The sequence below is a fragment of the Aquarana catesbeiana genome, linkage group LG05 (genome assembly GCF_042186555.1).
Source record: "Aquarana catesbeiana isolate 2022-GZ linkage group LG05, ASM4218655v1, whole genome shotgun sequence".
Taxonomy (NCBI): domain Eukaryota; kingdom Metazoa; phylum Chordata; class Amphibia; order Anura; family Ranidae; genus Aquarana; species Aquarana catesbeiana.
Window position 1 is genome coordinate 519,952,247 of NC_133328.1, and position 17,527 is coordinate 519,969,773.

The 17,527-nt window shown below is 41.1% G+C and overlaps 1 protein-coding gene across 1 annotated transcript in view; it reads left to right on the forward strand.

Annotated features, from left to right (window-relative positions):
• The window catches only part of RAB2A (RAB2A, member RAS oncogene family), a 159,597-nt gene that overhangs the window by 103,411 nt on the left and 38,659 nt on the right, over positions 1-17,527 (forward strand). The gene's annotated exons all lie outside the window — the stretch shown is intronic.

Sequence of the window (17,527 nt, forward strand, 5' to 3'; positions counted from 1 at the left end):
AGTATACTGCATGCTAACACCTTAGTAAAGTAGTTTTGTATGTATACCAAGCACTAGGATCCACAGACCTAGATAGCTGGGATAGCAATGATTGCCTCACATAAAGACTTGCCAATGTGGTGTTATCCCCCACCCACATTTCTGATGCACACCTGTTCTGCGTACAGCTTTGTTTGCACTCCCAGCAAAGGCCAAATGAATCACCACAGCGAGAATCTCCTTGATATTTTGCGCATATTATGTTGCTACACATGACTCCTCCATCATGTGTGTACCTGTTTGGAAGATTTTGTGCCTGTTTGTCGTTTTCCTGCATGTGGATTTTGTTCCTCCTTACTGTTCTAATAAATCACTTCTCTGCTTGTGGCTTTTGCATCAAGCAGTTTTAGCATCAAGACTTTCTGTATTGTTTTGCAGTTCATCTTTTGGCAGGTAAGCTATAAAGAAATAATTGCTGAAGGCTAACTTCCAGGGAATGCTTTATATCAGTTGAGCCCCCTATTGTGCAAGGATGTAAACCTTATCACATTGGGAGAATTACTACTTCTACTATGATTCAACTGACAGGAAGCGACAAAGACACCGCATTTCTGGCAAGATATAACAAGTTTTTTTTCCTGTACTTGCAAAAATGTTGGTTGCCTGAAAGATGAAAACTATTGCAGCCAATACATCTGATCACTGTTGAAAATCCCCCACTGCCAGTTCGGGGAGGGGGGCGGGCAGTGCATCTGTAACATATTACATGTTACACCCTGAATATGGGTGTAATATGTTACAAAAGGTGAACTTATCCTTGAAGGAAAGTGTAAGGTGGGGGTGTGCTTGTATTTTCTGTTTTAACCCTTTCCCTGCCAGGCCCTGCACTCCACTTTAAAACTCAGCTGCCGGACCATTTTTGCAATTTTTCCATTGCTTTTATTTTTCCCTTACAGCTTTAAGTTTCTAAAAGACACCCCCCAACCACTCATTTTCTGAATGCAGGAGACCAGTAGAATAAAAAGGTGCTACTGATTTTTAGGGCCCCTCGATATTTGCGCAGATGTTTATCAAAACAATATTTTCACAGAAAATACACTAAAATCATTCTCGGATACAAACCAAGCAACTTTTACAAAATTCCTGTCAACTAAGCATACAGGTAAGCACACACTTGACACGGGAAATATGGAAATATTTAAATGTTTGCAGCCGTTCATGTGCTCTAGACACTCCCAAAGCCAAAATCATCTACTTGCTTTGCCACAGCCGCATGGCTGGACAGACACCACTTGCTAGGTCCATAGTAAAGCAGTAAACTGAATACGCTCATCCTTTGCTCTCCTATCCCATTAGCTTACTCTCAGTAAATGTGCATGCTGCCAATCCCAGTTGGCCAACGGTGCTCTCCGTCCTAGTCTGCAGGGAACTATATCAAATTCTGGTAGTTATAAATTTTTTTTGTAAAATTCATAACCCTATCAAATATCTACCTGAACACCAGGTTTTAACTGATTCTGTCCTCCCTAAAAGCTTTTGTTACTCGTGTTCTCTTTTTTAAAGTATAATGTGCAGGCACCTACCTGCAGTAAATGTCATTGCCCCCTCTATGCCTGAAGGCCGGGTCATTGTGATCAGGAAAGGTGCCAGCATTTATTAGTAATAATGAAGTTTGCCTTTCCCCTTGCTACCCCACTTTGGCAATTGTGGAGTTCAGAGTTCAGTTTCTCTTTTTTTTTTAGATTTTTTTGATGTGTGAGGCCCACTGATTTTGAATTCAGTAATATAGACACACTGGGGTTGATTTACTTAAACTTGTACAGCTCTTCGTAGAAACCAATCCGATTCCAGATTTTTGTGTCAAAGTTCAATTGAACAAGCTGAAGTTAGAAGCTGATTGGCTTCCATGCACAGCTGCGCCAGATTTTACACTCCAGCTTTAGTAACTCATCCTCAGAATGTTTTCTGCTGCCCCTATCCTTTCGGCATTAGTGAGGGTCACGGAATACACAATTGGATTACCCAAGTGTGATTTTTCTTTGTGTGTGTATGTATATATATATATATAATGTATGTGTGTGTATGTATTACTAAACCCAGGACCCTGCATTCACTATATCTGGTCACACAGAACATGGAAATGTAAATATAAACTGCTAAATACCTTTTCTCATCAGCAGTGTATAGATAGCAGTTTTCTGACTTTGATCAGTGTCCAACCAAGCACTGACTAAAGCTTGTAGGAGGAGTTTTCATTCTGTTCTGACTGTTCTTTGAGGCTGCATGACCCCTGGCCCTCTATCTGGATACTGCTGATTGGTCCTGTGCCAATCACATGCACCCGTCCCCAAAAAAATTACAAACATTCTCTAGCAATACACACAAAACTAAGCATGTGCAGAGTGCCTCCAAGGATCTGTGCTATCAGCAGATGAATTAGGGACTGTAAAAGAAGGGGAGGATCAGAGAAGACAGAATCAAACAGCTTTTTTGCACAATGCAGAAGATTAACCCCTTAGGTTCCACAGTGAGTATGACGAGCATACTTTGCATATACAGACTGAATTTACTGTTGTGGGTTTAATAACACTTTAAAAAACAGAATCAGAATTTCATGCTAGCCAGTGAAACGATCTGCAGGTAGCACACCACCATGTGCGATTTTCTTAATAGTTTTGTATTCCAGTGCATGGTCTCCTTTTAATATGAAGATGTTCTGTATGTGGCCTTGATCAAATTGGGAACATATATTGTGCTAGACAAAAAATGCGTTTTAGATATTTTTAAAATTACAGAAATAATTAAGAAGAGCTATGCTTAATTGCAAGTGGCATCCCATTAATTAGCTACTCAGAAACTTTCCGCTTCCTTACCTTTTTTTAATTTTTTTTTTTTCTTTTTTTGCTCTCTCGCTACAAGGGAGGATTGGGAGGGAATGTGGAAAGTCAGCCAGCTTAGCAGGATCCCCCATCAACATGACAGCTGAAGATTAATTAGCAGTTCAGTAATAATGGAGATACATCTTCTCACCAAGCTTTAGCTTTCAATAGCAGATTTATCACTAGAACACAATCAGCAGGGGGTCATCCCAGCAGTTATGTGAAAATGTGTAGGGGTCACTTGGACTTTCACAATGGCATCTTGAAGTACAATACACAGTCCCTACATTTATACCTAGTGATATTGTGGAGATGGTAAAATTGATGTGGGACAAAATCTTTATACAATTAGTGTTGCGTCAAAGTGCATACCTGATGATGGTTTTGACTGCATATTATACGGTTCAGAGCCATGTGTGTTGGAAACATGCGAAAAATCGTACACTTTCCAACATACACAGAACTTTGCTGCTGTTTAGCAGATGCACGCTTGCTGCATGTTTGGTCATTTAAAAAAAATTGAAAAATGCACCTCCCAGTTGAATGCATTGAGGACACATGAATAACGCACCCATGTTACATTTTACAGCAGTTTTTGAGTCACGTGACCTATGAAAAACACACCATAAGCATAGTAGAATTGTGGTAAAATCGCATGCATTTTTCGGTGCCATTAGTGAGACCCTTTTCTCTTATCTGCAAAATGCCGATAACTCCATTTTCGGCTATTTCGGTGCATCTCTACCTGGAATGTATATAATGCATTTAAACTGAAGGTTCGATTATGTTTAAATGTGAACCTCAGCCTTGCTTTGGCATAAGAAAATAGTCCTTTAGGCCCAGTTTACACTGATGCGACAATCGCTCTGACTTTGGAGCACTTATCGCATCAGAAGTTGGACCCCATTCTGTGCAATGGAACCGTTCTAATCAGTGCGACTTGAGTTGCTCCGACTTAGAAAAAGGTTCCTGCACTACTTTTGGTCCAACTTGCATTGACTTCTGGTAAAGAAATCACATGCAAGTCATGCGACTTTGAAGTCGGGTGCAGTGTGAACCCGGGGCTTAAAGTGTAGAAAAATGCTAATATCTGGCCATATGATTTCTGCTGAAGGTGGGGGGAACAGCGAGTCTGAACTCTAATGCTTCTCTTCAAGATGTATGTCCAGCCAAATATGATTGTTCAGAGTGGGGAAGGATTAGAACACCTGTCTAGTTTTACTGCTCTCTGAGGCTGTTACCAAGACTGTCTGCCAGTCAGGAAGTGAGGGAAAAACTGCTTGAGGTTGGAGACTTTCCCTCCGTTCCTTTCTGGTAAGACCATCGTCACTGGGAAAGTAAATGAGGGGAAATCTTCCCTAGGGAGTCCCTAATAGCAGTAAAACCTGGCAGGGGTTTTAATCCTTCTCCCCCACTCATCTAAAATGAAGACCATTTTTTTTTTTTTGGTTTGGCGCACCTTAAAGTCTAACTGCAGCCAAACATTTTTTTTTTTATTATTTTAATTTAGGAATTGGGGGAAGGGTTAGAACTTCTGGCAAGTTTATTTTTTGACTCCCCCCTGGTGACCTTTTCAAGGCTTTCCAAGATGAAAAGGCACAGACAATAATACCTTCAAAGTAACATTTCCAACTACAATAAAAAGGCGTCACCGTCTGTTTTAGAGCTTTTTCCTCGCTTCCTGTGAAGGGCGGGAAATTAAACAAAATCTCCCTAAGAGACAAATGGTAAAAAAAAAGACCTAACCGAGACTCTTACCCTTGCCCATGACAAAGTTTTGGCTGGGATTGAACTTTGAGTAGCGATCACATGAGGATATGCTTACACTTCTGTTAGGTAAGCAGTACTCCAGAATTTTTCAAGGGTTATTTAATCTTTACCAAAAAACTGCCTATACAGATAAGGGGCATTTGTAGATAAAAACAAACTGTGCAGCTCTAATAATGCCGTTTCTATAGGTGTAGATCATTTACATACCTCCAAAAGCCTGACTGGAATACTCCCACGACCTTGCTAAGTAAGGCTCAATCATTACTGTTGACCTTCACTAAGGGCCCGAGCTTAGAGCTACTGCATCAGGTGAGCGAGAGCGGGTGAGGGGGTTCACAGGAGTGAGAGCTTACTCCTGTGATGGTGGAGGTCAGCAGTAATGACTATGCCTCACTTAGCAATGTCCTGGGAGTTTTCCAGTCATAATTCAGGAGGTACGTAAATAGCCTACACCTAATGTAAAGGAAATATTTCAACGTTGGTCAAAGCTTGACAGTTTGTTCTTATCTGCATTGGCAGTTTTTTTTTTTTTTTTTTTTGCTTTTTTTTTTTGTAAAGGTGAACTAACTCTATAAAGAGCAGCATTCACGGAATTGATTTGTGTAAATTGGAGTGCACACCTTGTTTGTCCACAAGGTGGCAGTAGAGTACATGAAATCCAAGCGTGACGTACATTTGTTTACAAGTCTTAGAATCACAATGGTGTTGCAGGTTCACATCCCATGCTTTTAATTCCGGTCTGTACATATGGATTTGGTTTATTGAACGATATGTACTTGGGGCCATGCTTTCCTTATGTATGACTGAGGAGTCTTGATAGTTCCTATAGCTTTTGTTTTTGACATAGGTGTTTATGCTGCGTTAATACTGCCTAAAGTAAAATTTGAGCTACACTGTTTGTATTTAGTATATAGGTTGTATCTATGCTGATAGTATGAAAGACAAAAAGTTGGAAACATTTGAAATCCTTGAGGAAGAACACTGACAAATTTACATGCATGTATTTGCAATGTAGCTTAACTAATATTGTTTATGTTTTGAGTTTACGTTAAAACCACGGCTCAGCCACCTGTTTTCACCATGCCTGAAAGGTTTGCATGGCTACTATACTTTACAATTAGCAGTCTATTGAATGAGGCTGAAGGTGTCATTTTTGAAGGACTGTTATATTTGACAGGGAAGGCTGTGGAGCCTGAAATACTTCTGATGCACTATAGAGGGATGTAGTGGTAGAAGGTGTGTAGGAGACCTTTCCTAGGAAGAGAGATTTATATACAGAATACCTTGGGGAAAGCTAGTGATAAATGTTGCTGTCATCTACATTGAGTTTCCCAATAGTATTTCAACTTCTCACTAATCATACAGCCTCCATCTTTTGTGCTATGATGCTTATTTCAATATCAAATATACCATATCCCAGTGCTTGATGTACCACACTCAGCAGTCTTTTAAACTGTTTACTAAATGTTTAAAGAGCTCTTATTAAAAAAAAGTTTCATACTGAATATGATTTTTATACCTCAAGTATACATTTTACTATACATAATTTTTTTTTCGTTTTGAGTGTTCATTATGATTTAGTTTTGCTTTAAGTTCTATTCTATTTTAACCATTTTAATACAGGGCACCTGTACACCTTCCTGCCCAGACCAATTTTTAGCTTTCAGCGCTCACATTTTGAATGACAATTAAGCGGTCATGTGACGCTGTACCCAAACCCAAAACTTTTATCATTTTTTTCCCCCTACAAATAGCTTTCTTTTGGTGGTATTTGGGGGGACAAAAGGTTTCTCTCCGTTTTCTGTTACAAAACTTTGTAAATAAGTACATTTTCTCAGTGCAGACCCCCCCCCCCCAACCCTGTCAGGAGAGCAGCTGATCGGCTCTCCTCTACTCATGTCAGCGCGAGTAGAGGAAAAAACAATACATGGCTTTCCTGTTTTACACTGTGATTGGATACAGTTGATCACGTGGTAAAGAGCCTCCATGACGGAGGGGGGGGGGGGGTTCTTTACCTAGGTCGGAGATGCAGTGTGTCAGACTGACACGCCACACCACTGGTCTCTGCGCCCAGTCAGGATAACTGAACACAACTATGAATCAAATAAAAGTAGTGAATTATTTAAATGGTTCTCTCTATATTATCCATGGTAAAATTAAAGTGTGTATGGGAAGAGAGGGTCAACTTTTTTGTTTGACAGAGTCAGTTATTTCCTGCAATACTAAAAATCCATTTTGGTATTCCTTATACCAGGATATTTATCTTCTGCAGAGTCCCAGCTTTGATATTAGCTAAAGCAGATTGTATAATCAAATGGTATTGTGTGTGCACAATTTTAGTATATCATAGTCCACTCAGTACGTGTGTGTAATTTTGGCATTTTATTCCTTACATTGGTATGTTCTTTTTCTCCAGAGCTCCAGTTTTGATATTTCTTAGCTGGAGGCCCCTTGTTTTTCTCTATGGCAGGGATGTCCAACCTTTTGACCTTTACAGGAAATAAGTCATTTTGGGAGGTCAGTTTCTAGTTTAGCTTCATCCCGGTGGAAGAGCGTACATCTGGAACCCTGTGTAGAGGTAAGGGACCCACCAGTACTTAAAATAGAATCGGTAATGCAGGTGGGCTCCCATTGAGCTGGAAATAGTGTAAAGGTTGTTCATAATATTCCAGGAGAAATCAAGAGCGGTGGTACTTTAAAACTGCATGTGTCATACTGATAAAGATATTAATGACCAATGTGTGGGCAACACTATGCTGCAGGTCCTCATTACAGAAATACACATCTTTTGATTTGAATTCGTCCTTCTACCTTCAAACCTTTTATTCTTGGCAGAAAAGATGTATTTTAGAACTTGGAATAATCTGATTTCCAAAGTCACTGGAGAAGTAAGTTAGGGAGGCTTGTGGTTAACTCAGTAATGGCTGATCCCTGAGCTAATAAACACTCCTCTCTATGGGCTTCTGCATTTATTGCACGTAAAGCTGTTATTAACTCATAAACTGCACTCAATTCCCAACACAGTCATAGGCAGACCTTCCCCTGTGAAGCCTGAAGTGTGGTGGGATTGGGGGGCTAAAATCTACAGACCTTCCAGTTTTTTTGCATCCTAAATCGCTTATATACTTGGATTCAATTGCTTGAGTCTCTACTGGCTCTTAAATGTAATATGCTTTGGCAAGGGTTAATCTTTGCATTTCCTGAATGTTTTTCTTAGCGGATTATGGTAACTTAGTTGAAATAAATAGTCTGTGGTGTCTTTTGGCCTTCGTTTTAGAGCTGAAGCTAAACATATCCTGTTTATCCAGTGGGTTTTGTGCTACATCTTATTATTTCCAGTCACGTTCCATGATGGAGTAATTCTACAGGATGCAAGGAAGTGTACAGTGAAGAATATGGTGCACATATAGTGGCACAGTTTGCAGAGTACAACACTTGCACATAAAGCTCTAAGACCGTGGTTGGTGCTGCAATTTTTCCAGCTTTACATATGATGAAACCTCGCATTGACAGAGATTCATGGCTTGCACAGAGGAGATTCCTTCAGGGGCTTGCCATTAAGGAAGAGTTTTAATATAGAACTTCCTACCTAAAATGATTACCTTCATATCTAGCAGGATAGAGTAGAAAGAGGATGGATTGATTACTGTCATAGCGGCTGTTGTCTGTCTTTATTATAAGAGTGGCTGGTGTTTGGCCTGCTGTACGCTGTTTACATTGGGCTTGTCTATACAATACCCAATGTATAGAACGGCTCTGTTCACAGTTATGTATTTGGTGTGTAGCTGATTCAGTGCTTTGTGAGTTTACATGTGTTAACATTCATCCATATGTGACATGCTTTGCTAGAAACCACATCAAGTATGCAGTGAGCATGAAGTTTTCCAACACACAACATGTGAGCATGCGTGGTCTCAGTCTTCCAGTTTTGTTTTTGGGGGGATGAATGCTGTACTGATTAAATTAAAATAGTTTGTTATGGTATCGTACAAGAAAAAATTTTCCCTTTTGGATAATTTTGCATCAACTGTTGGCTCTCAAAAGCTCTGTACTAACCATCAGATTATCATACGATTGATTTGAAAGCGGTATTTTTCTTCCTATTTTCTCATTGTGTGTAAGTGTAAAAAAAATACCTTTTTATCCTCCAGAAATCAAATGCGCTGATAAACTCCTGTGCTCTCTGGTTGTGCTGCACTCTTACCAGTTGGCATTGTTTCTAGCTGTGTGTGTTCTATAGAAACCCCTTTACTCCAAGGAATGGAGAAAAGTGGGAGATATTCTGTACCCCTTCCTGTCTTAGGGTGACAACCTGCTGCCCTATAGATGAAGTGCGGTTACCTTAGGGAAGGAAGTGTTACTGACAGGACCATCAAATGAAACCAAAGGGATAAAAAGGCCTTGAATAAGAAAACAAATACAGGGGGTCCCAGGGTTACAAACAAGTTAGGGACGGTAGGTTTGTTCTTAAGTTGAATCTGTTTGTAAGTCGGAACAGGTACATATTTTAAGTGTAGCTCCAGCCAAAAAAACTAATTTTAAGCTTTTTGGATAGCATAGGGAAGGGTTATCACCCCTGTGACATTTGTTTTCCTGTCTGTGCTCCTCTTCAGTAGATTTCACCTCACTTTCTGTCCCAATGACAATTGGATTTTGAAAATTTTGGGTTGTTGTGGAAACAAGGATTGGTGATAAAGCTTCAGTGGAGACACCTTTTCCCCATAATAACTCTTACAGGAGTGAATTTCCCTTCCTAGGGGTAGATTTCCTCTCACTTCCTGTTGTTTCCCTCCGTTTGTAAGTAGGAGTCGTTTGTAAGTCAGATGTTTGTAACTAGGGGACCCCCTGTACAGCCACCACATATAAGCACTGGTAAGTTGCAGTATATAACCTTTTTGTTCTAGGGTACTATTAAGCAAATTTATATAAAGTAATGAATGTGACATTCACCAAATATTTATGACATGTGAACCTTCGAGATGCATGTGCTTTAAATGATGACTAATTTTTTTTCACCAGTGTATGTGAGAGCCACATTTTGTTGCCTTATAAATATGGCTAAGAGACATAAGCCGGGTTATTCCTTTTTTTTTTTTTTTTTTTTTTTTTTTTTTTTTTTTCTTTTGAACAAAAAAAACTCATCTGGTTTGGAAACACTGTACTAACCATGCAAGGTTAGTCCAGCAATCTCCCCTTCTGAGCTGTTATGTTCTGAGGGGGAGACGGCCTCTCTGCCATCGGCTGATCAGGAGTCAGTTGGAAGCCAGCCAAAGAGCAAATTTTGTAAGAATTGTATTGATTGTGCCCATCGCTTTATTTGCATTAAATTAATTATTACAAATTTATATATATATATATATATATATATATATATATATATATATTATTATACAGGATTTATATAGCGCCGACAGTTTACGCAGCGCTTTACAACATTAGGGCAGACAGTACAATACAATTCAATACAGGAGGAATCAGAGGGCCCTGCTCATTAGAGCTTACAATCTAGGAATATATATATAATCAATCTTATATGATTATATCTGTATTATATTGTATATGCTCTAAAAAACATGGACTCATGATTCAATGACATTAAATCAAATTAATATTTACTTTAATCATTTATACATATTATTACTAACCACGATTACATGTTTCATCCAAAGTCCCTTTTTTTTTTTTTTTTTTTTTTTCCTATATTTTTTCAAATTAGGGATGGAAACATGCCATTATTATATCATGGTTTGATTGGTCACTATTTCTAAATTTTCCCTTAAATTAATATGAAGGCATTGTTGGCCATTGACACCTTTTAGTGCAAGAAGGGTCAAGAAAAATGCCATCTCTGACCATGTCTTGTATCATGTCCTCAGTCTCTGACCATGTCTTGTATCATGTCCTCAGTCTCTGACCATGTCTTGTATCATGTCCTCAGTCTCTGACCATGTCTTGTATCATGTCCTCAGTCTCTGACCATGTCTTGTATCATGTCCTCAGTCTCTGACCATGTCTTGTATCATGTCCTCAGTCTCTGACCATGTCTTGTATCATGTCCTCAGTCTCTGACCATGTCTTGTATCATGTCCTCAGTCTCTGACCATGTCTTGTATCATGTCCTCAGTCTCTGACCATCTCTTGTATCATGTCCTCAGTCTCTGACCATCTCTTGTATCATGTCCTCAGTCTTTTACTTAAACACACTGCTAATAGTATTAGCAAAATCCATTCGGTGCACCTCTAGCAGACGTAATACAGGAGACGGTCAGAAAATGCAGACATGTTACAAGAGATCAATGCAGCCTCACCAGTGCCGTCAGATGCAGCCTCACCAGTGCCCAGATCAGAGCGACGCTGTCTCGCCATGTGGTGCTGGATTTGAATTTCCCGGCCGCAGTAAGAATGTCCTGCCTCCTGTAATCGCATCACACTGATTCAATGTCCTGCTATTGGATCAGTGTGCCATCTGTCACAGGAGGCGGGACATTGTTACTGCAGCCGCCCAGACAATTCAGCTCTGTGACACATGGAGATCACGGCTTTGGGAGATGAGGAGGGAGGAGAGGACAGGGGCACACCAGGGTGACCTCCCCCCGCGCAATGGGCGGACCTCGCCCCCTTTTCAACTCCATTATCTGCACTTTTCTTCTTTCTGATGCATGCCAAAAACTGTTTTCGGATGATCATTTTCGGCGGCCGAGATTTTGGTGCACCACTAGTAGAGCTGCACGATTCTGGTCAAAATGAGAAACACAATTTTTTTGCTTAGAATAAAAAGATCACAATTCTTGCGACGTAAAATCTTTCACATTATACAAAAAAAGAAAAAAAAATGGGTTAACTTTACTGGTTAGATTTTTTTTTTTTTTTAAAGTAATTTTTTTCCCAAAATTCTTTCCCATTTGAAAGACCGCTGCGCAAATACAGTGTGACATAAAATATTGCAACAACCACCATTTTATTCCCCAGGGTGTCTACTAAATAAATATGTTTGGGGGTTCTAAGTAATTTTCTAGCAAAAAAAAAAATGATTTTAACTTGAAACCAACAAATGTCAGACGTGGTTAAGCTTTTTTCACTTAGGCCCCTTTCACACTGGGGCGGTTTGCAGGCGTTATTGCGCTAAAAATACCGCCTGCAAAACCGCCCCTAAACAGCCTCCGCTGTTTGTTCAGTGTGAAAGTCCTGCGAGCCGCATCTTTGTAGCGGTGAAGGAGCGGTGTGTTCACCGCTCCTGCCCATTGAAATCAATGGGACAGCGCGGCTATACCGCGGCAATACCGCGCTGTACGAGCGGTTTTAACCCTTTTTCAGCCGCCAGCGGGGGTTAAAACCGCACCGCTAGCGGCCGAATACAGCCACAAAAACAACGGTAAAACAGCGCTAAAAATAGCACTGTTTTACCGCCGGCGCCCCCACCGCCCCAGTGTGAAAGGGGCCTTACATAGGAAGTCCATTCCATTGACAAACTGTTACAATGTTTATACTTAAGTTCAACTGATGAAGAATGTTTTGTTTCTTGGCAGACTGCCCGATTTTTCTCTTCCTTTCTTTTGGAGGCTGTGGCTTCAGAAGAGCAGAGAGAATTCTTTGCTTAGAAAGAATTGTGAAACACTTTTAGTCAAGATCGCGATAACGATTCTTGACGATTAATTGCGCAGCTCTAACCACTAGTGTTAAAGACAACATTTTTTTTATACCATATATTAATGACACCATTTTTTTTCTTGCCCAACGCTATGTGCTGCCGTTCAGAGCACTGCATCTCAGCCTGTGCGGGAGAGAAACAGTTGCTGAGGAAGAAAGGGGTAGTGTTTGCTGTGTCCTTCATACGCTGACCATATGTGCGGCTCTCTGAAAAGCTGCATGTAGAGTTGTAATGTAGAGACTCTCGGTACTCTGTAGGTTCCAGCAGCAAAGAGCGAGCGAGAACATAATAGTGCAGCCAGGGGGCAGTTGAAAAAGGAAGTGCCAACAAGGTAATTAAAAGAAAAAGAATGTATACATGTGACTTTATTACCACTCTAATGCTTATGTTTTCTAAAAGACTTCATTGATATTTTCATGGTCATCTCCTAATTGGAGGCACAAGTGGTAGGTCATATCGTTCATAAGAACTTGACAGACGTAAACAGTGTTGCCTGCAACAGGCTTTGAGTATGCAATTATTTCTTGAGGATCTTAAGAATCTTAGTAATATACAGGAATGTAAAATAAACATTAAGACTTAGTAGAGCACTAGAGATAAAGTGTGATTAAGTCAAGGAATTGGAAGTCATTCTCCTTGCTTAAAATGAGTAAAAGTGTTAAAAATTACCCATATTTGTAGCATTTGGCATATCAATAAGTTGGTATAACAACCACTGGCAAACAATTATGTTTTAGATTTTTCATCTTACTAGGTAGGGTAACATGAACATCGGTTGCTTTTTTTTTTTTTTTTTGCATTATTTTTTTGCATAGGCTGTTGTGTTGGTAGTAAAAAAAGGTGCTTTTATGTGTACATTTATTTTCTAAATGGGTTCCACGTGTACTGCAGAATGTATATTAGGAATGTTCTCCGTCCCATAGATGGACCTGAGCTGGGGCCGATAAATATTTTGAAAGAAATTCTCGGTATACAACCTAAAGAGGAAGTAAACCCTGATGAATTTACTTCCTCTTTGTTTCCCTGCAAAGGTAAAGCATAATGGACTATTGTGCATCGCATAGTAGCCCATTAGGTGTCACTTACCTGACACAGGAGCCTGCGATGTCACTGCTGTCGCTTCTCCTACAAAGTGTCCATCTTCTTTCTGGGTATCGCGGCTCAGTCGCTGTGATTGGCCGGAGCCGCGATGACGTCACTCCCACGCATGCGCGCTTGTGCCGCCACTAACGGCATGATTGCCGTTAGAGACGGCACACTCAGTGTGCCTGCGCGCCGTTGTCTACGGCGAATGCGCCGTAGACATCGGTGTCTGTCTTTTGGAAATATTTCTTGCACCTGCAGATAAGCCTTAATCTAGGCTTACCTGTAGGTAAAAGTGGTCTGTAAGGGTTTACAACCACTAAGTGTTTTCCCAGCCCATTATTTCATTTAAAATCTGGCCCCCTTCATCTACACCCTATTCTCTGCCACACTGATGACCCATCTCTTTGATGGGCAGCGCTTCTAGTGGGTGTTGTGCTGGAAGCGGTAGGTCCAAGCTCACAACCTTGGAAGCTGGCCAGAATTTACATACCAGAGCACCCACTGCGTTAAATGGCTAATATGACATGTCGCCATCTGGAGTTGCTGCTGTGGTAGCAAAGGCACTTTAGGAACGTTTAAATCGATTAGGCTTCCTTTAGTGACTGTCTGATGTTACTGGTTTCTGTGCTTTAGCATTACAATAGTTCCTATTGCATGCTTAACTCCATAATGCATAGCATTGTTAGCAATATTCATGCCTCTTTGATGTCACTATATTTTACATACAGTGCCTTGAAAAAGTATTCAGACCCCTTGATTTTTTCCACATTTTGTCATGTTACAATCAAAAACGTAAATGTATTTTATTGGGATTTTATGTGATAGACCAACACAAAGTGGCACATAATTTTGAAGTGGAAGGACAAATAAACATGTGAAAAGTGTGGCATTTGTGTTCAGCCCCCCCGAGTCAATGCTTTGTAGCACCACCTTCCTCAACAATTACAGCTTCAAGCCTTTTTGGGTATGTCTCTTCCAGCTTTGCATATTTGAGTGACATTTTTGCCCATTCCTCTTTGCAAAATAACTCAAGCTCTGTCAGATTGGATGGAGAGCATTCATGAACAGCAATTTCCAGGACTTGCCACAGATTCTCATTTGGATTTTGGTCTGGGTTCTGACTGGGCCATTCTAACACCTCTATTTGCTTTGATCTAACCCATTCCATTGTAGCTCTGGCTGTATATTTAGGGTCGTTGTCCTGCTGGAAGGTGAACCTTCGCCCCGGTCTCAAGTCTTTTGCACCCTCTAACAGGTTTTTTTTTTTCTAAGATTGCCCTGTATTTGTCTCCATCCATCCTCCCATCAACTTTGACCAGCTTTTCTGTCCCTGATAAAGAAAAGCATCCCCACAACATGATGCTGCTACCACCATGTTTCACGGTGGGGATGGTGTTTTAAGGGTGATGTGCAGTGTTCGTTTTCCGTACACAAGCATTTTACTTCGAGGCTAGAAAGTTAAATTTTGGTCTCATCTGACCAGAGCACCTTCTTCCACATGTTTGCTGTGTCCCCCACGTGGCTTCTTGCAAACAGCATATGGACTTATGGCTTTCTTTCAACAATGGCTTTCTTCTTGCCACTCTTCCATAAAGGCCAGATTTGTGGAGTGCACGACTAATGGCTGTCCTGTGAACAGATTCTCCCACCTGAGCTGTGAATCTCTGCAGCTCCTCCAGAGTTACCATGGGCCTCTTGGCTGCTTCTCTGATGAATGCTCTCCTTGCCCGGACTGTCAGTTTAGGTGGATGGCCATGTCTTGGTAGGTTTGCAGTTGTGCCATACTCTTTCCATTTTTCGATGATGGATTGGACAGTGCTCTGTGAGATGTTCAAAGCCTGGGATTTTTTTTTTTTTTTTTTTTATAACCTAACCCTGCTTTAAACTTTTCCACGTTATCCCTGATCTGTCTGGAGTGTTCATTGGCCTTTGTCATTCTGTTTGTTCACTAATACCCCTTTCACACTGGGGCGTCAGTGGTATTTATTTTTAGCGGTGCTTTACCATAGTTTTTGTGGAGGCTTTCGGCCACTAGCGGGACGCTTTTAACCACTTCAATAACGGGCCTATTCTCTCTCCTACATGTAAAAATACATGCCGCCGCTATGATCGTTATCGTGCACAGAATCGCCGACTGGAAAGAAAGAAATCTGAATGATGCCTGTAGCTGCACGCATCATTCAGGTATCCCCACACAAAATCAAGGATGTCAATTGACTATGTGTGGTATTGAAGTGGTTAACCCCCGCTAGCGTTGCTTTGCCGGCGGTTCGGCGGCACTGTCCATTCATTTCAATGGGCAGGAGTGGTGTATACACCGCTCCAAAGATGCTGCTTGCAGGAGTTTTTTTAACGTTCTGCCAGCGCATCGTCTCAGTGTGAAGGCACTCGGGTTCACAGTGAGACTGCAGGGGAGCCGTTTTTCAGGCGCTTTACAGATGCTATTTGAAAACGCCTCAGTGTGAAAGGGGTCTTAGGTTTGTTAAAGTAACTTTCTTCACAGAACAGCTGAATGTATTCTGAGAATAAATTACACACAACCAATGCAGCTAAAAGCCGTTCGGCTTTTATACCGGAGGAGCGGGAGGGGACTCCCCCCCCCCCCGCTGCTCTTACCGGGCCTCCCGTTCGTTCAAGAGGCCCGGTGACCAATCGGCTGCTGAGGGCGGCTGAGGGCGGGCTGGAACGAAGCCATGGGCAGCTTCGTTCCAGCCTTCTAATTGTAAACGCGGAAGCGACGTCATGACGTCACTTCCTGTTTACTCGGCTGCCAATGGCGCCGGTTTTTAAAAAATACACAGTATTCAGAATCGCCATTTTCTGCGATCTGAATACTTTGAAGTTCAAAGGAGGGACCCCCGATACCTCCATAAAGAGTACCTGTCACCACCTATTACTGTCACAAGAGATGTTTACATTCCTTGTGACAGCAATAAGTCATCAAAAATTTTTTTTTTAAACACAATTTATAAATATAAAAATAAAATAAGGGAAAAAAAACATTTTTAAAGCGCCCCCGCGAGCTCGCGCAGCAAAGAAAACGCATACGGAAGTCGCGCCCGCATATGTAAACGGTGTTCAAATCACATATGTGAGGTATCGCCGCGATCGTCAGAGCGAGAGCAATAATTCTAGTATTAGACCTCCTTTGTAACGCTAACCTGGTAACCGTGTGTCGCCTATGGAAATTCTTAGGTACCGTAGTTTGTCGCCATTCCACGAGTGCATGCAATTATAAAGAGTGACATGTTTGCTAACTATTTACTCTACTCATCTTTCACATTATACAAAAAATTGCGGTAACTTTACTGTTTGGATTTTTTAAAATTCATGAAAGTTTCCCTTTTCCCAAAAATTTGCGTTTAACCGCTGCACAAATACCGTGCGATATAAAATATTGTAACAATCTCCATTTTATTCTCTAGATTCTCTGCTAAAAAATATATATGTTTGGGGGTTCTAAGTAATTTTCTAGCAAAAAATACGGATTTTAACTTGTAAACACCAAATTTCAAAAATAGGCTTAGTCTTGAAAGGGTTAAATACTGCTTGGTCTGCACAAAAATGATAGTGTCTACAAACTATAGGATAGATTTATGGATTTTTTTTTTTTTTTTTTGGCAGGACTGCCACATTGCGGCGGACAAATCTGACACTAAGTGACGCTTTTTGGGGACAAGTGACACCAATACAGTGATCAGTGCTAAAAATAATGCACTATCACTGTACTAATGACACTGTCGGAAGGGGTTAACATCAGGGGCGATGAAAGGATTGAATGTGCTTCCTAGCTGTGGGGGGAGGGTGCTTTGACTGGGGGAAGACAGAGATCCTTGTTCATGTTTAGCAGAAACACAAGATCTCCATCTTCCCCTCTGACAGAGCAGCGATCTGCCTTGTTTACATAGGCAGACCACCGTTCTGCCCCTCTTGGAAACGATCGTCATGTGCTGGCAAATATCGGGTCTGTCGGACCCGCTGATTGGCTCCTGCTCTGTCCAATCCCAGCGGCGCGCATGCGCACCCCAGACCCAGAAAACACGTACAGGTACGTGATTTCGCTCTGAAGGGTCACCCTGCTGCAGTATGTGTGTCGGGTTCAGAACTGGTTAAGAGGGGAGAGCAAAAGGACAACCTTTATTAGGGTGGTAAAGCTTTATTGTCC